This window comes from Aegilops tauschii, chromosome 4 (genome assembly GCF_002575655.3).
Source record: "Aegilops tauschii subsp. strangulata cultivar AL8/78 chromosome 4, Aet v6.0, whole genome shotgun sequence".
NCBI lineage: Eukaryota > Viridiplantae > Streptophyta > Magnoliopsida > Poales > Poaceae > Aegilops > Aegilops tauschii.
The window spans coordinates 168,388,897-168,400,002 of NC_053038.3; the positions used below are offsets into that span (position 1 = coordinate 168,388,897).

General features: G+C 43.9%; 1 long non-coding RNA gene across 1 annotated transcript; it reads left to right on the top strand.

Annotated features, from left to right (window-relative positions):
* Positions 1 to 3,698: 3,698 nt before the first annotated feature.
* On the top strand, positions 3,699 to 7,021 carry LOC141021265 (uncharacterized). Its single transcript, XR_012181682.1, has 3 exons — positions 3,699 to 4,556; positions 5,314 to 5,402; positions 6,650 to 7,021. It is a non-coding gene; the product is annotated as an uncharacterized lncRNA (long non-coding RNA).
* Positions 7,022 to 11,106: the final 4,085 nt, after the last annotated feature.

Below are 11,106 nucleotides of genomic sequence, written 5' to 3' on the forward strand. Positions count from 1 at the left end.
TTGACGGATGGATACAGTTGGAGCGTAGGGCTTGTTAGTTGTGTGATATATATTGTGCCTCCCTGTATCTCCAACACCAGATTGCATAACCAGAAAGTTTCGGGCGTTTTTAGGTGGGAATTCAAGTATCTCGTAGGATATCTTTCCAACAGACACATGATACGATATAGGGTCTATCATATGTTTGTTCCCGGCTTATTTTTGCAAGCCAAATCCTTTGTTTTGTTTTGGTTCTGGTATTCGAGTTGCTTCGAAGTCACGTGTTGATTCCATACTTTTTCCTATGCAGAGTTCTCATATTTCTATGGGGGGTGCTAATCCTTCTTGATCATCGAGATTGTCATGCCAATTATTTTCAACCGGCATGCTTCCCTTCAAGTGGATCCGATCATTTCAACATCCGCAAGATCAATTCTAAGTTTCTCAACAGTGTTTGTTTCATCCGTCCCAAGTTGTATTTGTTTTTCCCGCCCTCCCACCCTTTTCTTCAAGGACTCAGATTTCTTAATCAAGTATCCTTTTTATTGATGGAAGTCTCTCCATTCTATTCCATCAATGTTCTTATCCGGTGATTCTCAGGAAGATACTAAGCAAGCTTCAAGTTCATCATACTTCATTCTTATTTTCTTTTCCGGTGGATTCAATTCAACCTTCGGTGTTGATCATATCTTTTCCTCTTATTTCACGGTTTTTTTTTCATGTTGGAATTTCTTATCCAAGGCTCTCTTATATATTCATCTCCCTCTATTTCTTCTCCGGAGTGTTGAAGACATCTCAGAAGAGTCGTGATCCGCTCGTTCCATTTCGTGGTTGTTATCTCATTCAAGCCATTTAATTTAACCGGTGCAATCTCTCATTTGAAAATCACTTCAACGGTGTTTCTTTTGAGTGGGCCCTAACCCATAGGTCTTTTCCAGGATTTGACCTGACTCTTCTAATTTTCCCGGAGTTATTCTCAAATTCTTTCGAAGTTTGACGCAAGAATGAATTTCATCAGTCAGATGTTTTTCCAAGATCGATTTCAAATTATTTTCATTGTTGGTTAAACCTCTTTGCTTTTCATTCTTCCGGAGTATCTCAACAATTTTGGAGGTGTTCCTCGTCGTCATTCTCAACATTTGAAGAACGAAGAAGAGTTTTCCTCTAATTCCTGTCTGTTATCTCGGAGATTCGTGGTGCTAGCTTGTTGCTATCCTCTTATTTTGTTCCGATCTTCAAGAATTCTTCTCTTACCCATCCGGAGTATTTCAGGAGTTGTTTTATTTCGTTTCGATTATCCGGAGGCCACCATTTCATCATATTTCTTCGTTCCAAGTTTTCAACTTCGTTCGTCTCCATATTCGTACCGGAGCATCATTCAAGAATTCTTTAGTAAGCTTGTGATCTCTTCGTTCTTTTGCATCTAAATGCACTCAAGTATCCTCATTCGTTTCCTAATTCCTGCCGGTGATTCATTCTCTCTCTTAATCCATTTTCAAATTCTTACAGTGGTTCGTTCAAGATTCCTTTTTTGTTGCTATCATATCAGTTCATTCGTTCTTTCCAGTCCTACCGGTGGTTCAGGAAGACCATCCAAGTTTTGTGCTATATCTCCCCTTAATCTTTTCCAACGCGAATAAGTTGTATGCAATCGATTGCTTCTCATCAATTTAATTGATGAAGGATAAGCATAACATAATTCTTATTCTTCTTTCATCAAGTTGATTAATCTCTTCTTTTCGGAGTTTGTTCATCATATCACATTCTCGGTTCAAAGTGTTTTCATCTTTTCTTTCCCGAAGTTCAAAGTTTCCTCTGTCGTCTCGTGGGAACCCCCGTCTAAATCATCGCAAGGTGTCATCTTATTCTTTTCATCCTTCAATTCTATCTCATTATCCTCTTGTCACCGAAGTTCTTCATGGTGGTTCAGCAGGATTTAATTCATTCTCGAAGTGTTCTTCAAGATTTTCTGGGAGGAGTGCAAGTATTCTTCATCTTGCATCCGAAGTGCAATTCTTCCTACCTTATCTTTTGAGGCGGTGCTATGTCATTCTTGACAATTTCCCTTTGTGTTTCATGATTCACAACTTGCCAGGGATGAGATATTGTAAAACCATCATTTTCTCTTCTTTCATGAGTTGTTTCAACCCATAATAATTTCTTCGTTGGAGTTATCTTGCTATAGATTTCACCTAAAGCCTTCCCTAAGGAATGTTGCTATTTGTGGTGCGTATCTATGATCCAATTTTCTCCTTCTCATCTCGGTGAAGAAGCTTTCACCTCTTCATTGCTCTCAAGTAATCAATTGTTTTTCGTTAGTGGCAGAAATTCACCTCAAGTTTTGAGATGTTTACCATAAGCCCACAACAAGCTTATTCTTTTGTTATCGATTTTTCAACAACTCCGTTCAAGCCTTTCTCCTAAGGATGCTCTTTCAAATTCATTTGAGGTTGAAGATGTTGTTTTCATCTCCGTTCTTTTGATTCCATTATTACATTTGTTCCAGAGGCATTGTGACGTTACTCTCTTCGACCGATCATCTAATTTTGTAAATAGCATGTTCTTTTCCTTGCTTATCCGTTTAGCAGGAGTGTTGTGTCCTCTGCTCAAGTTCTTTTCATCTTATCAAGTCTTGCATCACTTTTCAACCGGAGTGCTGTCCGAATTTGTTCTTCCTTGTTCCTTGTTTATCTCGTTTCAACCAGAGTGGTTTCAATTCCTTCTTGCCCATTGTGCTCGTCATTCATAGCTTTGCAACCTCCAAGGTTCACATGCTGTTCCTTGTTTCTCTTTTCTATCAGAGTGCTCTCAATTGTGTTCAACTCTGTTGTGTTCTTTCTTTCAACTTTTCAACCTCTCAAGGTTCATTGGTTTCACTTGTTTGTCAAAGAAGCAACTTTGTTTTACCTCTTCCTCTTCCGTTTCTCTCCGGTACCATCCTTAGATCTCGGGTCGAGATCTCTTGTAAGTGGAGGAGAGTTGTGACACCCCAAGACCGGCGCTCCAGATGCCTTCCATGGATTCTGAGATTCGTCGTGTGATTTGTTTTGTTCGTTGCATTCATCTTTGCATCATGTGCATTGCATCATGTCATCTTGCACCCCTTTTTAAAATTGAGCTAAATAAATTCCATGGATCTTCGGTCCATTTAAATCGAGGGAAATGCACACGGTGATTTCTCTTTACAACATATAAAAGTCTCCTAATATTATTAGGGAGTTATATCAAAATATTCCATTAACTTTGGAATCACCATAACACACATGCAGTTTAAGTTCCATGCATTTTCTATCTCAATTCCTTGCCTCAAACTTTGCCAACAAATCATTTTCGATTTATCGAGGCTCTTCCTAAATTCTCAACATTTTTTAACCTTCCAAACCCCCACTTCCCATTCAAACCATTTGAATTTAATTCAAATGAGTTTGAATTTAAACTTTTAGTCATGCCAACTTCTATTTTTCTGGATCAAGCTCATGTTTATGAGTCCGGGAAAATTACCCCCATGCGCAAATTCTTTCCTTAACCCTCTCTTTCTTTTTCTTCTCTCTAATTCTTTTCCAATAAAGGAAATAAGAGAGAGAGAGAGAAGAGAAGCCCAGCTGGCCACTTGGTCCTCCCAGCAGGTTGGCCCACTTAGGCCCAACCGCACCCTTCCAACCCTATAACCCTAGCTCGATCGATCCTTCCTCTCAATCATTCCCTCTGCCGCCACCTCCTGCCCGATCCCCACTCCTCCTCTTTTCCACCTCGCGCCGCCAGAGGAGCCCCTCTCCTCGCCCTTCCATCGTCCCCGCGCCGACGCCGCCGGCGGCCACCTGCAGGCGATCCCATCGCCCCCTGGTTCTCCTCCTGCCCCGCGAGGTCCTGCCTCCTCCTAGCCTCGCGCCGCCGCCGTCCAAGACCACCATGACAGCCCAAAGCTCCTCGCCATATCCACTCGAGGTGGACTTTCACTGCCCCGCGACCTCGCCTGCACCCCGCTGGCTCCCGTCGCCGCCCTGCTACGTTCGTCATCGGACATCGCCAGATCCGGTCGCGTTGGGTCGGATCCTCTCGTCCCCGCCATGCGCGCGTCACCAAGGGTCACCTCCGCACCAAGTTCACCCCCCGCAGCTCCCCTGCATCGATCGAAGTGCTCGTCTTGCTCGTGCACGTCGTCCCGCCCCTGTGCGTTGACCGCACACGGCGCAGCGCCAGGCCCAACCGCTCCCCTGCTTCGCCTACAGTAGCCCGCAGCCACGCTGGCAAGCTCCAAGGCCATCCCCGAAGAACATACCTACGCCAAGTTCGTGTACCCACGCCATGTGTTTTCTGCTGCCAAGTACCACGACTACAACTGGTGTGCATTTTTGTCAAGTCCGACTACGACAAACGACTACACGATGAGACGCCAAGTACCACTACGCCCGGAGACCTTGGACCCGTCAAGTCCAACGACGATTGTGTACAACTACCGAGGACCCCGAACATCTACGAAAACTAGTACCACTACTTCCATTATGACCATCTCCAGAACGTCTATTTCCCCAACACCGCATCGAACCCGATCCGCTCCGAAAATGCACGCTTCAAAGGTATAATGACGAGACGACCGCCCGTGAACGAATGCATGTGTGATGTATGAGATGCCCGTGTTTACACCATGTCCGAGTTGTTCCTTGCGCGTTCCTTGTTTGCCCTGTCGTCAACCCGTGGGAACCCGGTAATCCGGGATCACCCCACCATTTTTTGCACGTCCCGTACTTCCACACGTAAATTTGCATCGACATCTCGACGAGTTGTCGGATAATTTGAATGTTGCCGTGGCACCATTTCCATTGTCGTTGTCGTGGCACCCCTTTCATTTCCGCTACGATGACAAATGCTTCATAACATGCTCATGTCGACATTTTCTTAAAAATTGCATATAACTTGCATATGTCATCCATATCATGATAACACTATTTGAAATGTTTAAAATCGTTGTTTGCATTAAATTCAAAATATGCATATGAAGATTTTCCGGAATTGTTGTTTGTTACTTCCGGCCTCATTTAAATTGCCAAACATGTGTAGTTTACATATGTTTCACCTCTTGCCATGTTTAACAACATTTAATATTGTTGGGTACATAAACGAGAGCGAACTAAATAATTCGAATGTGGTGTTTCGTCAATATGTAACTCGTTGCATATTGAGCTCCACTTAACTTGTAGTATTATTTGTGCACTTTGCCATGCCATGCCTCATTAAATGGACATGCATCATACTTGCTTGCGCATCATGTCGTGTTTATGTGGTGGTTGTTTACCATGTTGTTTGCTTCTTTCCGGTTGTGCTACTTCTCTATAGTTCTTGGTGTCGTTGCGATTGTGAGGATCCGTTTGACTACGTGGGATCGTCTCTTCATGGACTCGTTCTTCTTCCTAGCGGGATTTCAGGCAAGATGACCGTCACCTTGAATCTCACTACTATCCTTGCCATGCTAGTTTTCTCGATGCTATCGCTATGTCGCGCTATCTACCACTTGTTTATCAAGCTTCCCAAATTGGCATGATAGCCTCTAACCTTTTCACCCTTCCTAGCAAACCGTTGTTTGGCTATGTTGCCGCTTTGCTCAGCCCCTCTTCTAGCGTTGCTAGTTGCAGGTGCTGTTGCAGTTTGTTCCATGTTGGGACATGGATATCATGGATATCTTGGGGTATCACAATATCTCTTATTTAATTAATGCACATAAGTACTTGGTAAAGGGTGGAATGCTCGGCCTTATGCCTGGTATTTTGTTCCACTCTTGCCGCCCTAGTTTCCGTCATAGCGCTGTTATGTTCCTTGATTTTGCGTCCCTAACACGGTGAGGGGTATGGGGCCCTCTTGACAGTTCGCTTTGAATAAAACTCTTCCAGCAAGGCCCAATATTGGTTTTACCATTTGTCTAAGAACAACTAAAACTTACATAGGGACATTCTGGACCTCGAGGATTTTTAATCAACCCCCCGGGGCAGTGCTCCTCTGAGTGTTGGTCCAAACCGGGCGATGTCCGGCGCCCGCTGGGCAACCAGGGTCTCAGCCAACCCGACGTCTTGCCCATCCGGTGTGCCCTGAGAACGAGATATGTGCGACTCCTATCGGGATTTGTCGGCACATCGGGAGGTCTTGCTGGACTTGTTTTACCATTGTCGAAATGTCTTGTGCACCGGGATTCCGATTCTGATCGGAGGGTCCTGTGATGGAGGATTGTCTCCGCGGATCGTGAGCTTGTCATGGGCTAAATTGGGACACCCCTGCAGGGTTTAAACTTTCGAAAGCCGTGCCCGCGGTTATGTGGCAGATGGGAATTTGTTAATATCCGGTTGTAGAGGACTTGAAGTAAACTCAATTAAAATACACCAACCGCGTGCGTAACCGTGATTGTATCTTTTCAGGGAAGTTCGAGAGGAGAACACGGTTGGGTTATGATTGAAGTAAGTAGTTCAGGATCACTTATTGATCATTACTAGTTGCGGCCGTTTGCGTAGCTTCTCATCTTATTCTGGTACTCGTAAGTTAGCCACCATACATTGCTTAGTCGCTTGCTGCAACCTCACCACTTATCCTTTCCGTACCCTTTAAGCTTTGCTAGTCTTGATACCCATGGTAATGGGATTTCTGAGTCCTCGTGGGTCACAGATTACTACAACAAAATTTGCAGGTACAGGCAATGCGATGATCATGACGTGAGAGCGATGTTTGCATGTTCTGGAGTTCTTCTTCTTCTTCGTCGATCTGGGGTTAGGTTCCTGGTCGGCAGCCTGGGCTAGCAGTGTGGATGTCGCTTGAGTTTCTGTTTGTGTTTCATCCGTAGTCGGATGTTGTTCTCATGTATGATGTTGATGTATTCATGTGGCATTTGTATGTTTTGTATGTATCCCCAACTATTATATAATGGTATGATGTAATGATATCCACCTTGCACAAGTCTGTCAATATGCGGTTCTATCCTTGGTGGAACCTTCAAGTTCCTTTAGGATAGAGTCGCATATTGGGCGTGACACACACACACATCACTATGTATAAGTTCCAACAGCTCGGACGCTCTCTAGCAACTCTTTGCAAAAGGATTCTTAGTCATCTTACCAAGTAGGCAAGATTCGCATGTCTCGAATGATTCAAAATCAAACGAAGTTAGAATACCATCATCATGGAGCTTCTTCATGTGCTTTTGACTAATGTGTCCTAGTTGACAATGTTAGATATAAGTCGGATTTATCTCATTTGGCTTATGCCTCTTGATGTTTATGTTATAGACTGATTCACCTTCAAGATCTAGGATAAATAACCCATTCACAACGGGTGCAAAGCCATGAAATATATTATTCAAGTAAATAGAACAACCATTGTCCTTAATACTGAATTCATAACCTTGTATCATCAAACATGAGGCAGAAATAATGTTTCGACTCAAAGCAGGAACATAATAAGAATTATCAAGTTCCTTTACAAATCCTGAAGGTAAATTAAGTTGCATAGTGCCGACGGCCAATGCAGCAACTCTTGCTTTATTCCCCACGCGAATGTCAACTTCTCTTGTGACATTCCTAGTTCTACTTAGCCCCTGCATCGAGTTGCATATGTGAACAACCGATTCGGTATCATATACCCAAGAGCTACTAGAAACATCAGCAAGATAAATGTCTATAACATATACAACAAGTGTACCTAAAGAAGAAGTCATACTTCCAGTCTTCTTGCCCTTCTCGGCAAGCTACTTGCTGGAGTTCCTTTTCTAGTGTCTGGGTTCCTTGCAATGAAAGCAAATACTCCCCGAAGCCGTCCCTGACTTAGGTGCAGCGGCTGCAGTTGGAGTTGCCTCCTTCTCTTTGCCCTGCGCCTTAGCCTTTTTCTTGGACCAGCTCTTCTTGAACTTAGCTGAGTTCTGCAGCATCAACACTTGACAATGCGTACCTTTCTTGATATCCTACTCTGCCACTTTGAGCATCCCATGCAATTCAGTGAGCTTCTTTTCCATCCCATGCATATGGTAGTTCGAGATGAACAGCCCATAGCTATCGAAAGATAACCCTGAATTGTATCTGTGGACAACTCGTCCCCAAGTGGGAAGCCCAACCGATCCAGAGCTTGCATGTACCCGATCATCTTGATCACATGGGTGCTCAGTGGATCACCCTCTTTCAGCTTACAATCCATCAAGGATCGCCAGACGTTGGACCTTTCAGTCCTAGCCTGCATTTGAAACATGCTCTTGAGATTCTCGATCATATCGAAAGACTCAATATTTTCAAACTGCTGCTCCAGATCGGGCTCCATAGAAGCCAGTATGAGACAGCTGATCTCGTTTGATTCATCAACGAGTTTCTGGTAGGCATTTCTGGTTGTGGCATTAGCATTATCGGCAGGTTACCCTGGAAGTGGATTCTCTAGAACTTGCTCCTTTTTCTCATGCCTAAGAACAATTCTCAGGTTTCTATACCAGGTGGTAAAGTTTGTTCCATTCAATTTATCTTTGTCCAGGATTGATTTCAAGGCAAAAGGGATAACTTGAGAAGGTGGTGCCATTGATCTACAACAGAAATATGCAAAACACTAAGACATGTATTCATGAAGAGTAATTCATATTAAATTTTTTAATAAGATCATCACGCCACTAAAATCAACATCCCTCGGTTGATACTTAGTGGTTCAAGATCCAAGATCAACATGTCAACTAGTGAGCTTTTGCATCACCGCTAGAAGACAAGATCACTCGATAAGCAATTCTTGCTAATCGTATCTCCATACGACTCTTGTTGTTGGGGACATCTCATGCCTCGCCAACTCCTATGCCTCGTGGCCCAAAACCGTTTTGTTAGCCACGATAAGTCAACCAATTCTTTGCATGTAAGTGTCCGACACAAACCCATCACTTCAAGGAGATCTAGTGGCACCCTAATTTTATAGGCCCACCACTAAATATACTTGACATGTTTGTCCACTATGCCATGCCATGCCTCATTAAATGGACATGCATCATACTTGCTTGCGCATCATGTCGTGTTTATGTGGTGGTTGTTCACCATGTTGTTTGCTTCTTTCCGGTTGTGCTACTTCTCTATAGTTCTTGGTATCGTTGCGATTGTGAGGATCCGTTTGACTACATGGGATCGTCTTCTTCATGGACTCGTTCTTCTTCCTAGCGGGATTTCAGGCAAGATGACCGTCACCTTGGATCTCACTACTATCCTTGCCATGCTAGTTTTCTCGATGCTATCGCTATGTCGCGCTATCTACCACTTGTTTATCAAGCTTCCCAAATTGGCATGATAGCCTCTAACCTTTTCACCCTTCCTAGCAAACCGTTGTTTGGCTATGTTGCCGCTTTGCTCAGCCCCTCTTCTAGCGTTGCTAGTTGCAGGTGCTGTTGTAGTTTGTTCCATGTTCGGACATGGATATCATGGATATCTTGGGATATCACAATATCTCTTATTTAATTAATGCACATATATACTTGGTAAAGGGTGGAAGGCTCGGCCTTATGCCTGGTGTTTTGTTCCACTCCTGCCGCCCTAGTTTCCTTCATAGCGCTGTATCCTTGATTTTGCGTCCCTAACACGGTGAGGGGTATGAGGCCCTCTTGACAGTTTGCTTTGAATAAAACTCTTCCAGCAAGGCCCAATATTGGTTTTACCATTTGTATAAGAACAACTAAAACTTACATAGGGCCATTCTGGACCCCGAGGATTTTTAATCAACCCCCCGGGCCAGTGCTCTTCCGAGTGTGGGTATAAACCGGGTGATGTCCGGCGCCCGCTGGGCAACCAGGGTCTCAGCCAACCCGACGTCTTGCCCATCCGGTGTGCCCTGAGAACGAGATACGTGCAACTCCCATCGGGATTTGTCAGCACATCGGGAGGTCTTGCTGGACTTGTTTTACCATTGTCGAAATGTCTGGTGCACCGAGATTCCGAGTCTGATCGGAGCGTCCGGCGATGGAGGATTGTCTCCGCGGATCGTGAGCTTGTCATGGGCTAAGTTGGGACACCCCTGCAGGGTTTAAACTTTCGAAAGCTCTGCCCACGGTTATGTGGCAGATAGGAATTTGTTAATATCCGGTTGTAGGGGACCTGAAGTAAACTCAATTAAAATACACCAACCGCGTGCGTAACCGTGATTGTATCTTTTGAGGGAAGTTCGAGAGGAGAACACGGTTGGGTTATGATTGAAGTAAGTAGTTCAGGATCACTTATTGATCATTACTAGTTGCGGCCATTTGCGTAGCTTCTCATCTTATTCTGGTACTCGTAAGTTAGCCACCATACATTGCTTAGTCACTTGCTGCAACCTCACCACTTATCCTTTCCGTACCCTTTAAGCTTTGCTAGTCTTGATACCCATGGTAATGGGATTGCTGAGCCCTCGTGGCTCACAGATTACTACAACAAAAGTTGCAGGTACATGCAATGCGATGATCATGACGTGAGAGCGATCTTTGCATGTTTTGGAGTTCTTCTTCTTCTTCGTCGATCTTGGGTTAGGTTCCTGGTCGGCACCCTGGGCTTGCAGGGTGGATGTCGTTTGAGTTTCTGTTTGTGTTTCATCCGTAGTCGGATGTTGTTCTCATGTATGCTGTTGATGTATTCATGTGGCATTTGTATGTTTTGTATGTATCCCTAACTATTATGTAATGGTATGATGTAATGATATCCACCTTGCAGAAGTGTGTCAATATGTGGTTCTATCCTTGGTGGAACCTTCGAGTTCCTTTAGGATAGAGTCGCATATTGGGGTGACACACACACATCACTATGTATAAGTTCCAACAGCTCGGACGCTCTCTGGCAACTCTTTGCAGAAGGAGTCTTAGTCATCTTACCAAGTAGGCAAGATACGCATGTCTCGAATGATTCAAAATCAAACGAAGTTAGAATACCACCATCATGGAGCTTCTTCATGTGCTTTTGACTAATGTGTCCTAGTCGATAATGCTAGATATAAGTCGGATTTATCTCATTTGGCTTATGCCTCTTGATGTTTATGTTATAGACTGATTCACCTTCAAGATCTAGGATAAATAACCCATTCACAACGGGTGCAAAGCCATGAAACATATTATTCAAGTAAATAGAACAACCATTGTCCTTAATACTGAATTCATAACCTTGTATCATCAAA